General features: G+C 37.8%; 1 long non-coding RNA gene and 1 pseudogene across 2 annotated transcripts in view; one reads left to right on the top strand and one right to left on the bottom strand.

The window, feature by feature from the left end:
* Window positions 1–19,050, bottom strand: part of LOC115520669 — a 44,364-nt gene that overhangs the window by 13,573 nt on the left and 11,741 nt on the right. The window contains exons 2-4 of one of the 2 annotated variants that reach the window (XR_004344149.1): window positions 15,686–15,799; window positions 13,843–14,082; window positions 9,775–9,866 (exon numbers count right to left, since the gene is read on the bottom strand). This is a non-coding gene — a long non-coding RNA (uncharacterized LOC115520669). The remainder of the gene's footprint in view (window positions 1–9,774; window positions 9,867–13,842; window positions 14,083–15,685; window positions 15,800–19,050) is intronic. The other variant, XR_004344150.1, reaches the window with a different exon arrangement.
* On the top strand, window positions 8,191–8,544 carry LOC115520652 (annotated as a pseudogene).

The following is a 19,050-nucleotide window of genomic DNA, read 5'->3' as shown; positions in this document are numbered from 1 at the left end:
AGTGATTCAGTTCAACTCCACCTTCTCTGTGTGACTTTCTCTGATAACCCCTACATTCATTCACTTGCCAGGCACCAAACTAGATGCTAAGTTGGCAAAATGAAAACACCACACCTGCCCTCAAGATGCATGCATGACAGGGTCAAAAGGGGTACTTCAGGGAACATTTTGTGATAGGGGCAGGAAGAGGGTCAGGGAAGTTTTCCTGGATGAGGTAACAGCTGAATCAAAATTTGAAAGAGATGTAGAAATTACTTAACAGAAGAAAGGAGGAGGGGAGGTCATTCAAAACAGAAACTGTATTTCTGTTAGGCAAGAGAGGGGAGAAAGAATGCTGATTGAGTTAATATGCCATTCAAGGGAGTTCAGAGTTGTTGTTGTTGTTGTTTTTTTTTTTCCTTTATTGCAATAGGGATCCTTTTAAGCAGAAGAATGAGAAGATCAGATAAATCTATCAGAAACTATAGAGGGTGCCTGGGTGGCTCATTCAGTTGGTTAAGCATCAGACTTTGGCTCAAGTTATGATCTCACAGTTTGTAAATTCAAGCCCCACTTTGGGTGAGCTCAAGCCCTGCTTCTCTCTCTCTTCTTCTCTCTTCCCCTCTCTCTGCCCCTCACTCACTCGCACTCTCTCTCTCTAAAAAAAATTTTTTTAATAAAAAAAGAAACTGTAGAGATCATATCAGAAAGAACAAGGCTGGAGCAGTCAAGAGACTTATTTGTAAAGGAGATAATGTGTGTACTTAGCATGGGAATGAAGAACATGAAAGAGAATTTGACAATTTGAGAAAAATAACAGAAGTGAAATACCTTGGTGATAGATTGGGTGTGGTGAACAAGGCATGGGAAGTAGGCAAGAGGGAACCCCAGGTTTCTCTGCCTTCTTGCTGGGGTGGAGAGTGGGACTTTCACTGAGATCAGTAATTCAGGAGGAGGAACAAGAGGTGATGGGCTCGGTTTTGAATATGTTGAACAGGAGAGGCCTGTGGAACATCCACGTTGAGAGGCAAGTGCTCATTCCTCTGTGTGTCCACTACCTGTTGTATTACCTCTTGTTACCATGCTGGGATTGCCTATCTTCAACCTCAAACTTTCCCGAGACAGGAAGGACTGTCCAATCTAAACAAACCATCCCTTTAGGGTGCCTTCGGTGACAAAAAAGGCTCTCCCATTTTCCCTGTCTCTCATGAGACCAATTCCAACTCAGAACAAATATCATGTAAGGGCGGAAGCCCATCACCCCTTCTAGAGACAGCAAAAACATGCAATGAAGAAAGAAAGGCTATTTTCCCTCTATTTTAATTCAATTTTAAATTCTATTTCCCACCCATTTTCAAAGGGACCATTGTTTCAGAAGAATTGGGTACTTTCTAAGGTAAATAAATAGAGTGAATAACAATCTTGTTTAAGATTCCAACTTATTAACAGAAAACATGTGTAGACTTAAGCATTAAAAATAAATATGCCTTTAAAGATGACCTGGAAGGCTTCTTACCTGCCAAGAACAGAGTTCAAGACCTCAGAAAGTCTGTTTTCCCAGAAACAGTAGATTATATTGCTAATGATGGCAAGGGCAATAAACCATAAGTTTTTTTTTTTTTCTCCCTATAATTTTGGTACTATTTAGGTGAGTTTTGTAATAGACTGAAATAAGAGAAGTACTCTCGAGAATGATCTTGGGTTGTGAAAATTGGGTCTATGATTTCATCCTTTGGGAGAATGTTTTCAGTTCCTGCTTTTCTTTCCAGACATGTACGTTTGGCATGATTTCTTCTTATATTTGAATGATAATTCAGTGATCTTGGTTGTGTTGGTATGCACAAATATAAATTAGAGCATTTTCTATCATACATACTTTAATTGGGCATTTTTAATAAAGTGTATAGTTCTTTCTTTCAATGTCCTTATTTATTCCAAAGTAGAGGAGGATTTCTAAAGATCGTTATGAACCAACATACAGCAGAATGTCTCCAAATGGACCACAGGGAGTGGCAGATCAGAGGCAGGTCGGTTTGTCGAAGATAAATTGATGCTGTCCTCTGCATTCATTGACTAGTCTGGTTTTCATAGGACGAATAAACAGATGAGTCAGTTTCTCCTTCTTCTAAGGGACTCTACATGATTAGGGTCAGAAACTCAGCAAAGAAAAATCCTCTCTCATTTTATAAGGGTGAGATGATGAGATGCTACAGTGATTCATTTCAAAGGTGCTGGCTATTTTCAAACAACTGCTGAGAAACCTTGCTGTTCCCTGAACTTGGGAGGTTGGTTCTAGCACATGCACAAATTCTGCTTGCCATATGAGCAAAAGTGAGATCATACGGGTTGATGCTGGCAGAGTCTCTGAGAGTGCAGTAATTCATGCTGTCAGTTACTATCAGCAGCAATTTGCTTCTGGATTGGTTCCTGTGAGCACTCATGTGAGTATTCTGCACAAAGGACCAGAGTGCAATATTCTTTTGGATTTCAGGGACTTAGTGCAGTTTCAACATATAATCAAAAGTGCCACGTAGTTCAGCACCTCGCATTTTGTTTTAAAGAGACAGAGGCTTAAAATATGATTCCTTTCTTCTCTTCAAAACAGGAAGTTGATGGCAATGTGGAACTATCTTTAGAGCAATCTGTTGGTGCTTCAGTGGAATCTATCCAGTTGGTAAACAGTAGAGTAGTTTGTTTGTTTTTTTAACTAAATGTCATTCCACTGTCTCCACAATAATAAAAATGAGAACTTTGTTTAATCATAAAACTTAATTTATTAGAATCAACTCTTAGTTACTATATGATATATGATCAACTCTTACTAACTATAGGGTAAATAGGATGAGACATGAAAAGATCCCTTGAACTGCTTGGTATTGTAATAGCATATTCTTCCAAATTAAGTACAATTTCCACAAAGTTCTGTGGCAGAGAAGTTTGGATGCTGCAGCCCTAGCTTACAGGCATAATATTAACAAATCTCTGTGAAACAATAAAACTTCACTGACTTCCAAAGAGCTTTAAGATATTCATATCCCTCTTGCTACCAATCTATCTACTAGTCTCTTTCTATTTAAAGAATATTTACTATTGAGAATTCATGGGATTCAGGGTTATGGAGCAATCCTGACCAGAAAGGGTATAGGAGGAAGGAAAATATAGTCCTTGTGTGTGAGAAATGGTAGTTTAATTTCACTCAGAAAAGTGAAGGGTATGCCAAAATCTCAAGTGCCACTGTCACTGACATATATATTTTTTGGTATTAACCTATAATCTGTCAAGTGCTCCTGGTTGAAAGATTTCTTCCATATTATATCCAGCTCAAAAATCCTCAAAACCTTAGCATTTTACTTGATTAATATTACTTAGCCATAAAAAAGGATGAGATCGTGCCACACGCGACAACATGGATGGACCTAGAGGGTATTATGTAAATAATTCAGACTGAAGAAGACAAATACCATATGATTTCATTTATGTGTGGAATCTTAAAAAAAAATGAACAAACAAAAAGCAGAACGAGGTGTGAAAATACAGAGAACAAACTGATGGCTGCCAGTGGGGAGGGGAGGCTGGGCAAAATGGGTGAAGGGGAGCGGGAGACACAGGCTTCCAGTTATGGATGAATTAAGTCATGGGAACAAAAGGCACAGCATAAAGAATACTGCTAATGATATTGTAATAATGTTCTATGGTGACAGATGATAGCTACACTTGTGGTGAGCATAGCATAGTCTATAAATTTGTCAATCACTGTTGTACACCTGAAACTAATATGACATTGTGTGTCAACTATACTCAATAAAGAAAAGAAAGAAAGAAAGAAAGAAAGAAAGAAAGAAAGAAAGAAAGAAAGAAAGAAGAAAGAAATGAGGGTAGCCAAAAATAAAAAAGAATTGATGTTTATTATCTACTTTCCCTTGCCTCTAGAATATAGACAGAATGAAGGTAGGGATTTCTGTCTGTTCACTGATGTATTCCCAGTGCCTAGAATAGTGCATGGTGCATAGGAGGTATTTAATAAAAATGTGTTGAATGAATGAATATTTTCTTTTTCTTCAGCTCTAAAGTCCTACCTCTTTAACAAGTCTTACTAGACCCTCTGTTATTGACTTCTGCTCATTCTGCTAGCATCCTCTCTCTCATTTTATAATTGTGCTTGTATGCTATATAATTCGGCCAAATGCAGATTATATGTGGTTTCTTAAATGTACCATGTTCTCTCTCCCTGGGGGCCTGTGCACACGTTCCTCCATGTCGAAGACTTTTCTCTCCTGCTCCCCTGCTCCTTTCTCTGGGACACTTCTCTTTGTCCTTCAAGATCCAATTTAGAAGTCTCTTATTTCAGAAAATCTTAACCTGGTCTCCAAAACAGAGCTAGACAGGCTCTAGTATCCTGTGTTTTCCATAGCAGCACTTACCCATTTGGACTGTCATTGCTGTAAGGCAGTGACATAACTAGAGGCATACTGGTATTTGTGAAATTATCCATCAGTATTTAAGTTTCAAAGGAACTCATAAGGAAATTAGCACTGAACCCTTAGAAGTGGCATAAAAATATTTTAAAAGAATAATCAGGATGTACTGTAATAAAGTCAACAGTGTGAGAAAACTATCGCATTTCTAAAACTATTGAGTAGAAGCATCACTCTAGACTAACCATTAAAACATAAATAAGCAGCATCTGTGTGAAAGCTAACAGATTGTTCCATAGTTGCCTTTTGTTATCCAAGTCTTAGCAAAATGTCACTGCCTCAGAAGGGACATAGCCAACAATCCCATGTAGATCTACCCCGGTCACTTTTTATCCCATTGCTATGCTTACCACCTTCATTACAAGTCTATGTCTTTGATATTATCTTAATCATTTCTGTGTTTACTAGGTTTTTAGTTCTGCCCTTCTCAATAATAGCCTTCATGAAAACAGGGACCTTGTATGTCTTTTTCAGTACTTTTCATTCGCAGAACTTACATGAGTGTTTGACATTCTAGCAGATGGTCAATAAAATTTTTTTTAAACGAATGTACAACAAAGAACAATTATCATCGTGGCTAGTAGGATGGTTTCACTGGCACTGGTTGCTTGCACTTCACCAAAAATTCACATGTACCAGTAGGTTCTTATCAACTAAAGAATCCTAACCAATGGAAAACTATTATTATGTATTGTAGTGACTTCATTAACTCAAGTGTGTTATTTTATAATTAGTTTATACTCCATTTTCTGAGGATTATCATTAGAGTACTAATAATAAATGTACTGAAAGTCTTGTTTCATAAATTTGAAGAGCTTTCATTGGTTTTCTTTTGGTTTGATACATGAAAAGATATATCTGAAGCTAAATGGTTTCTTGCATAAATTAAAAATCCAGTCAAAATGTGTTGTCTCCTCACATGAAAAAATGCTCCACCTCACTCATCATCAGGGAAATACAAATCAAAACCACAACGAGATACCACCTTACACCTGTCAGAATGGCTAACATTAACAACACAGGCAACAACAGATGTTGGCGAGGATGCGGAAAAAGAGGATTTCTTTTGCATCGTTGGTGACAATGCAAGCTGGTGCAGCCCCTCTGGAAAACAGTATGGGGGTTCCTCAAAAAACTGAAAATAGAACTACCCTATGACCCAGCAATTGCACTACTAGGCATTTACCCAAGGGATACAGGTGTGCTGTCTCGAAGGGACACATGCACCCCCATGTTTATAGCAGCACTATCAACAATAGCTAAAGTATGGAAAGATCCCAAATGTCCATCACCGGATGAATGGATAAAGAAGATGTGGTATATATACAATGGAGTATTACTCGGCAATCAAAAAGGAATGAAACCTTGCCATTTGCAATGACGTGGATGGAACTGGAGGGTATTATGCTAAGTGAAATGAGTCAGTCAGAGAAAGACAAATATCATATGACTTCACTCATATGAGAAATTTAAGATAAAAAACATGAACATAAGGGAAAGGAAGAAAAATAATATAAAAACAAGGAGGGAAACAAAACATAAAAGACACTTAAATATAGAGAACAAACAGAAGGGTGCTGGAGGGGTTATGGGAGGGGGGGATGGGCTAAATGGGTAAGGTGCATTAAGGAAGACACTTGTTGGGACAAGGACAGGGTGTTATACATAGGGGATGAATCACTGGAACCTATTCCTGAAATCATTGTTGCACTGTATGCTAACTAAGTTGGATGTAAATTAAAAAATAAATTAATTAATTTTTAAAAATAAAGCTGAAGTTAAAATTTAATAGCATTTTTTAAAGGCAAAAAAATGTGTTATCTTCCTATTGACTTGATAGGAAACTATTAATATCAGTTAGCCTAGATGAATCTGAAATGAATAGAAAAGGATTAATTGAGGAGGAAAGTTTTTGAATTTATAGAAGGTTGAAAATATTTAACTGCATACTTGGGTGAGATGTTAGAATACCACACACCCCATTCGGGAAACCAATTATAAGGAGTATGAATGGTCAGATCCAATTAATTCTACAGTAAAACCATGTAATTACAGCTTTTACTCATTTTGATTGATTAGAAAGAGAAGATTAACAAGATTACAAATCATGAGCCAGAAGAGAGAAATTGTATTACCTCTAAAAGTTTTTAAACAAATTAGACCAAAAAAAGGGTCCTAATTTTAAATTACCAACTCTAACTAGGGAGGAAAACGCATCAAACTAAATTATAACCTGTGTCTAAACATTAAACTTTTATAATTCAACTAGAGGTAGACTTGCCATACAGAGAGATGATTGTGACTTGCTTTTCCATCCCCTCATAAGGAAGAGCAAGAGTGATCTCAAGTGCATGGAGAGGGGAAAGAATAATTGCAAACAACTGGCATAAGATCTTGTTCACAGCTATGCAACAAATGTCTGTGGATTGGTTAGTTAATAAACTGTGCAAATTAGAGGATGAACTTCATAGCAGTAACCTGACCTGCTAGTGTATGGTCCAGGAAGAATCAGAACCAGACTTCCTTTATTGAAACAGAACCAAATAATCAGACCAGAGGAAATTGCTAAGTTTGGGCAGCCCAAAGAGACTCTCAGGAATCTCAATATCTCTCTGCATAATGTCCTCTGTGCTATTATGCTTGATAGCGTGCCCTTTATCCAGAGTCTCTGAAGTGGCTACCTTCATGAGACTTGAGTTCAAGATGAATCAGTAGGCACGTGACTTTAAAAAGTTAACCTCTCAGGGTGTCTGGGTTTCTTAGTGGGTTAAGCATCTGGCTCTTGATTTCGGTTCTGGTCATGGTCCCACCGTTTGATTTGTGAGTTTGAGCCCACACTGGGCTCTGTGCTGACAGTGTGGAGCCTGCTTGGGGTTCTTTCTCTCTCCTTCTCTCTCTGTGCTTCCCCTGATTGTAGGCATGCGCGCTCTCGCTCTCTCTCTCTGTCTCAAAATAAATAAATAAACTTAAATAAAACTTAAAAAAAAACCCGTTGACCTCTTCAGTTTAAATTCCTAAACTATAGGGGCACCTGGGTGGCTCAGTCAGTTGAGCATCTGACTTCGGCTCAGGTCATGATCTCACAGCTTGTGAGTTCGAGCCCCACACCGGGCTCTGTGCTGACAGCTCAGAGCCTGGAGCCTGCTTTGGATTCTGTGTGTGTGTCTCTCTCTGGCCCTAACCCACTCACATTCTGTCTCTGTCTCTCTCAAAAATAAATAAACATTAAAAACATAAAAATAAATTCCTAAACTATAACAATGAAAATAGAAACTCAAATACCTAATAGATTTTTCGTGTTCAAAACAGCAACTTACATAAAGCCTTTTTCATATTGTAAAACTTCCATACAATGTAAATTACTATCCCATGTACCAAATAGTTACCAATATCCTCTAAATGCTGTCATAATATCTATCTCTTCTAGACACATTTTCAGAATTTCTGGTATTAGTATTTGAGGGTATTCCAATTGGGTTACTATATTATCTATTTTACGCCAAATGTTAAACTTCTGCAATTTAATTAAAATTCCTTGTCCAGACCTAGGCATCGCTTGCTCCATTGCTCCCTTCTCAATACCTGCTCTGGGTGTCCCTGAGGGTGTGCGGGCCAGGGGTGGGCCCAAAAAGTAGGAGGCAGAAGGGAACCAGGTGTGGGTATCTAAGTGTCTTAGCACCGCAACGGTGGTTAGAACTAGGAGAAGGAGAAGACTGCAAAGATAGGCCCAGGAGCAATGGTGTCCAAAGAGAAACAAGGGGTGAAAAATGTCAAGATGGAAAATGCCTAACAGGAAAATGAAGGAGAAAAAGAGAGCCCCATGCAGGACAGAGAGGAATTATGCAGTTTGGGAGGGAGTGAAGGCCAGAACTGTGGAGGAAATGTCAACCTGGAGTGAGTGACATGACTTGTCCCTAATTTTTGATGAGCCATACCTAACAAGCATATTGATCACAATGAAGTGGGAGATGTTGTGGGAAAGTTCCTAGGACAGATGATGTAAATCAGAAGAAAGAGTAAGGAGCAGCACAGGAGGCACTTCCAAACTCCTGAACCTGATAATTATTATGACTTTTGCCTTATACCTTGAATGCTAAGGTTTCCCTGAGGTTAATAACGTGGCCTATGTTCTATAAGCTTGTAGTTTTGTGATTTACTTTTTCTGTAAAACTTTTGGTGTTTCCACTTAAGAGTTTGTAATTATTGTTTTGTCTCAGTGTAAAACTTACTGTCCATAGGGCAATTTCACCCAGTTTTGGGAAAAACTATTCTTTTCATAATATGATATTAATAAAGCAATTTAAAAAGCAATCTCAGGAGGGGTGCCTGGCTGGCTCAGTCAGAAGAGCATGAGACTCTTGATCTCAGGTTGTGAGTTGGAGCCCCACCTTGGTGTAGACATAACATATATGTGTGTGTGTGTGTGTGTGTGTGTGTGTGTGTGTGTATGTATATATATGTGTGTATATATAATGTAGAGATCAATATATATATTTTTAAAAATTCCTTGTCAATATCATTATTCCAGTGACAATTTTTCTTGTACTTTTTGCAAATTGTTCAGGTTTTATGTCATAGTACCGAACACATTTGACATTCATGCAGACCCTTGTTAAATCCCACAAATGCAAATAATATAGTATGAAATTTCTACCATTTTAGGTGCTACATTACCTCCAGTTTAACATCTCACTCTTGTCAGTTCTTGTGCAGTAGATCTTTGTCAGTTTTTGGGGCCACCCCAAATCTTTTGAACATCTTGAGCAATCTCAAGCTTTTTTGTCACACTTCCACAAAGTAGAAGCCAGAAACTCACTTTCCTAGATACCAGGTACCTATTTTACTATGACTACCAACAAGAAACATCCCCATGCAACTTGGATTCATAAGAGAACACTGTGAATTCATAAGCAGAAACCACCTAAAATTCATCTTCTGGTGAGTATAGTTGGATAGGTACCCAGCATTTGGGTGCAACCATGGTAGAAATTCTGGCATCCACTGACCAGAATCAGCAATGGAAGTTATGGTATCTGTGTTGAGTAATGATGGCAGTGTGGCTTCAGCTGGAGCAGTCAGTAGTCTTCTTTAGGCACTGTTCCTGAATGCATGGCCTCTAAGCCTGATTCCTTGGCTCTTCTAGAGAATCTATGAACTATACGATATTCTTTAGTGAATTCCTTTTCTGTTTAACTGAAAAGGAATTTGTTTTTTGCAACTTAAACAACACATATCTATGTCTATGAATTATTATTCTCTCTGTGTTTTTTAATTTATTCTGAAATATTTAAGACATGTACAAAAGCCATTTCTTTCTTACTCTTAGAACTTTTCCATACACATCCATCACTGGAAGTAGCAACTGGCCTTCTTCTTGCAGAAAGATGGTCAACATTTTACAAGCATAGAGGCCTATAAACAGAGATGGAAGGGCACTGAATTGGTGGTGATACTCACTCACTTCCTAGGAGACTTGCTCCCACATCCCAGCTTCATATGTGGAATTCATACTTTAGATGCTGGATTACTCTAAACCAATTACATTTGGGATCACTAATGAATAATCTAGAACATCATATTCAATAATCCCAATGGTCTATACTACTAACACAAAACCTGCAATTAGGTTTATTAATTTCTTAGAAATCTGAATGCATGGAGGAGGACAAAAAGTGTGGGACTTGCATGATCTACCTTCTTGTCTACACTATTTAAATCAACCCCATGTGTGCCAATGTTACTCTGCAGTTAAACTATCTACAGTTAAGTATTCAACAAACTTTTTGAAAATGAAAATAATTATAAATTCCATCATTTTAAGATACAACTCAGAAGCTTTCCCTTCTAAAAGAAGATATTTGTATGGAACACTTAAGTCATTTGCTTTGGTGGCTCCTGAATAGCCTGTCAAAGCAGAGAGCTGTCCTAGGACACAGAAATTGAGACATGACCTGGAGGACACACTGCTAGAAGGATGGACAGACCCACTGCTGTGCAAAAGGAGACTCATTCTGGCCCAAGAGAGCTGATTGTTGAATTTTCAAGAATTTCTCAAATAATTTGTGAAACACTGCCATTATTAAAAACTAAATCATAGAAATTTACAACTAAATTCATTAAAAAAAACATAATGAATTCTCAAACATATATTACAATAAATCTTAAAAAACTCAAAAATCATCATTTTCTTAATTATTTTACTACATTTATTGTTATCCCTGCTCTTGGGGTTATTTACATCTACTGTATCTGAATGGAGAAAATATTGTGTAATGGGGTGCTGCTGCACTTTTCTCTCCAATTGCGTATGTCGTTGACACCATGCTTAAGTATTTATACCATGGAAATTGACAAAAGCTACCAGTCAGGGCTTGATTGATTGTTTTGTTAATTTTCTAGATTTAATAAAGTGATGAGAATGTTAATGAATAATGAAAGTGAGAAAATGTGAAGAATGTAGATTAAATCAAAAAGGTGTCATCTTTATGAGTAACTAAAAACAAACAAAAAAACCCAAAAAGCTTCAGGAAATGTTCTTACAGTATTCAAAAATTATTAGCTACTTCAGCATCCATTCATGCCATAGATGAACTGAAATTATGACGCAGGTCTTTGCTGAGTCATCTTTGTTTTATCTGTTAGCTCACATGAAAATACAAGTGATGTTCATGTCAAGACTATGTTCTTTCATCAGTTGCAACCATAGGTTGGCTAAGAATACTAAGAATACTAGAATACTAAAAATCAATAAAAGCAGTCCATAAGAATCAACTGACTAATATGAAATTTACAATAAAGAATATTTATACTTTGTTATTTGTAACAAATCTTTTATATATACCAGAAGACTTTATAATAAATGTATGTACATACACATGAATTTATTTCCTTGGCAGCACACCACGGGGTAGATGGGCATTTACTTAGCAAGGGAAAAAGAAAAACTTATATACCCTAATCAGCACTTAAAAAAAGAAAAAGAAAGGGGATGGAAGGAAGGAAGGGAAGCAGGACTGGAGGGAAGACGTGAAACATAAATGGAAACAATACATACAATTGATTCTTACATTATATGACTCTTTAACATTCTTAGTATATTTCCATATAGACTTAGTCCATCTCTACCCTCGCACCTCCCCTCCCACCCCTGTCACACACATTCTCACCAGTGAACGGGCCCTCAATCCAGCTGTGGCTCAGGTTTCTGCTCTATCTTTTTTCTCCATTTCTTCTGTCTTCCCTTACCACCAACCCAAAGACTATGTTTCTTTACCTAGTGGGAAAAAAGACTGACGAATCTGCTGAGTTGTCAGATTTCTACTCACACTTTCTCCTCTCCTATCACCCACTTGCCTGACCACTCTCAGAGCCTTTCATTTCTCCTCAGCCACTTCTAATCTTCTCAAAATCAAGATATTTACAAATATAACCATTAAATGGCAGTAACTTCAGTATCAAACCATGTGTACATCCCTTCTCCGAATTCCCAATTTTCATGTCTCACCAAGGCTCCCTTAGCCTTCCTCATGTCAGTCCTGGACCATTCCAGGATCTATGTCCCACTACAACACCTGGTACTTCTTCCTAACTCACAGACTCAGTGCAAAAAGAGAGAGAAAAATGGAAAATACTTGATCCAGGCATATAACATTTATTCACATTCTTGGCCAACCCAAGACAGGACTGCAACCAGGTACCATTTGTTTGCTTCTTTGTTTGTTTTGTCTATTTCCTCTACACACCCTCCTTCTGCTTTCTGGTTGATCATGTTCTTCATTAAAACTACTTCCAGACTGTGGGAGACCATGTCTGTCTGTTCTCTTCTGTGCCCCCATTGCACAGAACAAAACAGAACTCGGTGAGTCAACCATCTTCCTGATCTTATCTTGTAATGCTTCCTCCAGCAAATCTTACTCCTCATGGGTTCTACTGTTTTAGATTCTGCTAGATGATGGGCTAGCCAGATCAGTTGTCCAGACTGGAGCCAAAATGAGGTTGTACCCTGAATATAGCTTCATTTTAATCCATAGGAAAGAGTACTTCAGCTCTTTCCTTTTTATGGCAGTTGACACTCTATACCTTATATTATATTTATATATGACTATGTCTCATCTCCCACACATCTCTGTGAGCAAAGGACTGATATATTTACTTTTTCTATATTCTACATAGCTTGTACACAAATGTACTCAATACATTTTATCACTTGAGTAAATTATACATACATCTATCTATCGATCTATCTGTCTACCTACCAAGCAATTGGTAGATAAGAGTTTAATAAGGACAAATTAATAGAAGGAAAGTAGCATTAGAAAGGAGGCTACCTACTGTCACCACAGGTAAGGTTAGCCCTACCTACACCAGCCTCCCCAGGTAGGGAGAGAGGAAGGCACACAGCAGAAGGTGCTAACGCAAAGGGTCTCCCAAGTACCTAGACTGTAAAGAATAAGCATGGTCCACATCCTCTCTGCTGTTTAGCTTTGAACATGTTGTGGGGATTTCATTAGCATTTTAAAAAAATTACAGTATATTCACCACAGTGGAATCTCATGATTTAATTTTTTTCTTTTTAAGTCTAAAGGTAAGTCCACATCACACTTTAGCTGGGTCCTAGACTTTTGCCAGTTTGAGCACACCTGGCAAGCAAAACAGCTGGCTTGAACAACTGAAGGTCACAAAATGCAAAATTATGAGTGCTACTAAATCTAAGCATTAATCATATAATCAGGGTAATTAACCTAACTTTCAACACACAGACTGTGGCATGAAATAAAAACAACTGCCATTTATTCTACATTCTCCTCACTAAGGGCAGCATTATCTACTTAAAGTAGTGCTGACAATCATTTTCATGAAATACACATTTATCAATCTTTCATAGGAAATCTCTTGTGATTAACTGCAGCATCTACTTCTGCTTACATATCAGATGTCAGTGCTTACTGCACATTCATATGATAAATATAAACCATAAATCGTCAAATGTGCTGTAACCAGTGTTCTCATAACAGTAACCCTATGGGAGAGAAGGCCGCTGTGGCAGAACTGTAATTTACAGTCCTTACCCAGGACAGAAACATAAGATTCTTGATTTTTCATTTCCTGTATAATTACCACCCATCCCCCTTAATCATATTATAATAGATCCTTAAACATAATGTGAGTAAAGACCTCTGGTCCTGAGAGCAAATGAAATGATGGTGAGGGTGGCATAGAGATGCAGTTATTAAAAACAGGTTAAACAAGGATCCTCCTAGCATTTCAGATCGGCAAAAGAAGCAGTCAAAGGCTGTTGCTGACAGACACAGATTGTATGATAAAAAAACAATAAAAGGCATTGAAATAAAATTCACTGTAAGTCTTCCCTGGATCAATCTGTGCTTACCAATCCATGACTGACTCTTTTCATGGTCTCCCGTCTCTTTGGTTAGTCATAAGTCTTTCCAGGATACAGACTGGATATGGGTGGCTGCAAAGGTGTGGCAAGATCTTATTTAAGTTCTAGTTGTCATGGTTAGGCCAGTTTTTGTCTCGAGATTTTATTTGGTTTTTGCTTGTTTGTTTGTTTTTCCACTGGTATTATATTTCAAGAGCTGCAGTTTGTTTCTTTTGTGCAATTTTTGCCCTGGGAAAATTAAGAGTAAAGATTATATATGGAACCAATTGGAGACTTCCTTGATCAAAATCTGTTCTTTAGATGAATGGTTATTATTGCTGTCATGCCCTAAATCCACCTGCTTGAGTAAAGAAAACATTTAAAATAATCAGCTTATATTATGTTTACAGGATATGACATTTTGATTTGTATTTTTTATGCATCTATTTCTGTAAACACCATGGCTTGCACACAAAGGCTCAGAAAGTAAAAAAATGCTAACATAACACAACCAAGAAAAGTGAGAAAGCCAACTGCTGGTGTATTGGGCTGAAAATTTTTGAACTCAGCTCTCAGCTGAAGTTCTCTTTATGAACAATGCTTTTGCTGGCAGTTTCATGCTTCTTGTGTGTAGCCAGCTCCCTGCTGCCATGATGCTGTGAGTGTGGCATCCGTGGCACCCCGACCTGCTGTCTGAGTGGTGTAACAGAAGGACGGTTTAGGACATCAGGCCTCTAGAGCCAGTGAGTATGCTTTTGGGAGTATGTCTTTTGGGAGTTTTCAAAGAGGTTTTTCCAAATTCAAAACATCCATGGTCAAATTAGGACAGCCTTCTCAAACTCAGAGAATATCCTTCTGGGAGATTTGCCAGATCAAATCCTATCATCCAAATTATAAAGCTGGAGCAATCTTAGAAATTATCTAGTCCAAGCCCTTCCTTTACAGATGAGATAATCATGACCCATGGAAGTTAAGTGGCTTGCTGCTGATCACACAGATAGGGCAAAACCAGACAAGATTCCAGGTCTTTCTGGTCCAAGAAACAGTTAAACGAAATGTTCTGTTATAAATTGAAAATAATATGTCTTAATTTTGGAACTTAATAGTTTTTTTCAAACCATTCAAAGGAGGGGGTGTGAACATAATCTAATGAAATCAACAAAAAACAATTCAAGATACAGTAGAAGATTTTTCACAAGGCAGTACACAAAAAATTTCCAAATGAACTGCATAAACAGTTTTACAACATACATATTATTTTACTAGTAAAAGTATAAAATATATTGTAAGACTTACAGTATTCAAATAATTTTTATGGGTAGAGGAATTTTAACAAGTTTAAGGCCTTTGCTTTGGCAACTAAACCCAGTGACATGCAGTTTAAAAATATCACAGAAACTAGGTTTGAGGGGATTGTGCCCCCCAGGGGGGCCTTTGAAAAGAAGGTGTCTGAGAAATTCCAGTCAATTCATCAAGTAGCATAACGAGATGGTGAATAATAAACTTCTTTATCTAGTCCATCATTATGTTTAATTTTTGGACTTTGAAAAAGAGACACAACCAAGATCAGAGAGTGGTTTAAAATATTTTATTTCTTCAATGCCAACATGCTTAATTATTTCTCCCTAATTGGAGCTTATATTCAGAGAGTTATTTGAAGTTTATTCATCATCCAAATTACATATAACTATTTTTTTTTCTTCAGAAGTTTGTACCATTTTCAAGACATCCACACATTTCTCTAAATTAGGTGGAAGAGACAGTATACTAAAGAAATGAATGTGATTATAGGCAATGAAATCACAGGCTGGAGAGAGATCAAGTGAAATCAATAGAAAATAAATTTCCTGACCTGTGTTCCTTTGAAGGCTGAAGTAGGAAAAGAGTCACTACAGATACATTTCTGTCAGTCCATTTTTAACAATTCTGGTGCTGCCCAGGCGTCATATCATCTCATGAGTTAGTCCTAAGACCATAATGACATAGGCTATTAGGCTTCAGGGGTAAGTTCAAACAGCAACGTGTTAATATTTGGTCACACGGTTGCCCTAATTAAATGGATGCCTTCTTGGAGCTTCAGTGAGTGATTCCACAAGTTGGAAAGACAACCCTGAGAATGTGTAAGCAATATGTCAGTAATCAGTAACTGGAGGCTAGGGCTTAATTCTGGAAAGCTCCAATGACCAACATGATACAAAATATATTTAATAATATTTACTTTCCCTGTATGTTAAAAGATCAAAAACTCCCCTTCGAGTTGATAAATAGCTGTGGTTCCATACCCCCTCACATATCCTTCAGTGATTTCTCTCGCACTGGACTCTCTACACCCAGAGGGATTGTGCCTGGCACAAGGCCCAGTTGTAGCTCTAGGTTATAGAGTGTCAGATACTTTGAATGTTACTGCTGGTAGAAGTTTCTGAAGCCACACAGAGGCCACAGGGGACTTAGGTTTGAACAAGAAAAGTCCTAAGAGGGTCTTACCCAGGTTGAGGGGAAGGTGGGAGAGAAGAGTTGAGGAGAAAGAGGATTTAACCTGACTATGTGTCACAGAAAGCTGCCTGGGGGAAGGTATGGGGCATCTAAGAGGCAGGCAGGAATGTAGGAGAGTGGACCGGGCCCCTCATTGACTGTGGGAAGTGACACAGCATGCCCAAGGCAAGAGCCACCGAGATTTCCTTCTATACACACCTCTCCCAGTCCCTAATAATCCCACGAGTTTTTATGAAAATTTATGTGAAAAAAGGTCTGACAAAACATGAAAGGGAAAATTTGTCTTCTTTTTTAAAATTTATATTCTTAACTTGGCCATGACCATATTTCCCATTATTTCCCTTCAAGCTGAATTTGTTATGAAGGTATGGAACCAACCAAACATACTACTTATTTAAAACTGTACAGCCTCTCATGTGTGATGGGCAGGGACCATCCATTGCTCTGGGAAACAGGCCACCATTATCCCTTCCTACTAGTTCCTATCATTCATTTTTTTTAATGTTTATTCATTTTTTTGAGAGAGAGAGAGCGTGCACGAGTGGGGGAAGGACAGAGAGAGAGGGAGATACAGAATGTGAAGCAGACTCCAGGCTCTGAGCTGTCAGCACAGAGCCTGAAGTAGGGCTTGAACTCAGATACCCCAAGATCATGATGTAAGCCGAAGCTGGATGCTTAACCAACTGAGCCACCTAGGCTCCCCCTATCATTCTTTTATAAGGAAACATCACTCATCTCTTCTGTAACCAAGAGTGGGTACACACATGTTGTAAGACTTTTTAAATTTAGATAGAATGTTGGTTCTTGTCCATAATCCCTATCCACAATACTAAAAAATGAAAATAAAACTTAAAAATTCTTTAACCCATCGGCAGCAAAATCTGAACTACGGAGAAGAAGAGATCAAACTCCCATGCAGAAGAATACTAAATAATTCAGATGCTCCACCCTCTAGGACAGGGAACATAATCCCCCACTCCTTAAGTATAGGTCATGCATAGTGACTTCCCTTCCAAAAACACAGAATGAAAAGGGAAGAAAAATGTGTAGCTTTATAGTGCGAAAATATGACAAAAAATACCACAGCCAGGTAATCAAGGTCAACATTAACAGTGATAAGTCATGCTAATAGTATGTACCCTTCAGATGTGATGAGAATAGCACTCTCCCTCTGTGGTCAAACCCATAACCCCAGTCTAATCTTAAACCATCAGACAAATCCCAACTGAAGCATAGTCAATAAAATATCCGACATAACAACAAAATGTAATGGAGTGGCCTAGATGGAATCAAGGAACAGAAAAAGGATATTAGGTAAAAATTAAGAAAACATGAATCAAGTATGAACTTTAGTTAATAATAATGTATCAGTCTTGGCTCATTAATTATGGCAAATATGCCATAGTAAAGTAAGATGATAACAATATTTAAAACATAGGGGAACTGTGTACTATCTTTGCAATCTTTCTGTAAATCTAAAACTGTTCCAAAATATAAAAATGTATTAAAAAAAATAAACTGACCTGGATTAACATTAGGCTATGTATGCTTTTTACTTATCACATAGTGATCAACAGGTTTTGCTATGAAAATGCCAATGTATTTAATAACATGGCCCTGCCTCAAATATTCCCAGTGTAATGCAATATATGGTTTATATACGTATTTCTACCATCCAAAAAAAGGTATTAATTCGGGAAACATCTGGCCCAAAGATTTCAGATAAGAGACCATATACCTGAAATACTGTTAGTGCTAATAATGTAATTAGTAATGCATTTCAGTTGTATGGCAGCTTTAGTAGACATTTTCAGTTTAGCCTGAAACTCTAGCCAAGATTGATAACAGTGATAGGAATTTTTGCTTTACTATGTTTCATACAATTATGTTTATATAATAATCTAATTGGACCCTTAAAATCTGTAAGAAGAAATTCTTACACATATTTTTGAAGGAGGTAAATGAGGTTCAGAAAGGTCAAGTTGTTTGCAAGCAATGTGACTGAGAGTCAGATATAAAGGACCCTCCCGTGACATTTTCAGGACCCAACATAAGAGTAAAAATGATAGTTCCCCAGCCCAGTGCTCTACCCTGTCTTTCTTCCCACCCTACATCCATCCCCTTCAGGCCGCATTCTGTGAAAATTTGGACCATCCTGCCAGCTTATGTCTGGCCCCAGTGTGTTCCCAGTAGCCTGGGCAAGGAATCCAGAATTCTGAGAGCACAGGGACAGTGGTTTCAGGTCGGCATGTGTTCTTGGCCACTCAGAATTCTCTCTCTATGAGGAGGGCTGTGTCTGTCAGAGGGTCAGAGTGAAGCCTCAAAAATGGGAATCTAGGGCCTCACCTCATACTCCAGATATAAGGGTTATAAGGCTGGTATTCAAATGTTTACCTGACTCAAATGTTCATGTTCTTCCTACTATAATGTGTCATCAAGGAAAAAATATGCCTAAAGACCACAATATCAACCTGAAAACTGATTTCTGAAATACATTGTATTGGTAAAATAAGGAATATCAAAAAAAGAATATCTTAAGGTCTAATATTCATATAGAATACTGGCAAGAGAGACTAGTTACAAAGCACTCTAACTCAAATTTCTAAAAAAAAAACAAAACAATGAAAATCTTAGATCCCTAAATCACAGAACTTTGAGTTTTAAATACATTCATCGAGGACCTTCTGTGTACCTGGCAGCCTGTTTGGGGACTGGCTCCTGTCT

This window comes from Lynx canadensis, chromosome A1 (assembly GCF_007474595.2).
Source record: "Lynx canadensis isolate LIC74 chromosome A1, mLynCan4.pri.v2, whole genome shotgun sequence".
Lineage (NCBI taxonomy): Eukaryota > Metazoa > Chordata > Mammalia > Carnivora > Felidae > Lynx > Lynx canadensis.
This window is presented reverse-complemented; position numbering and strand designations above follow the sequence as displayed.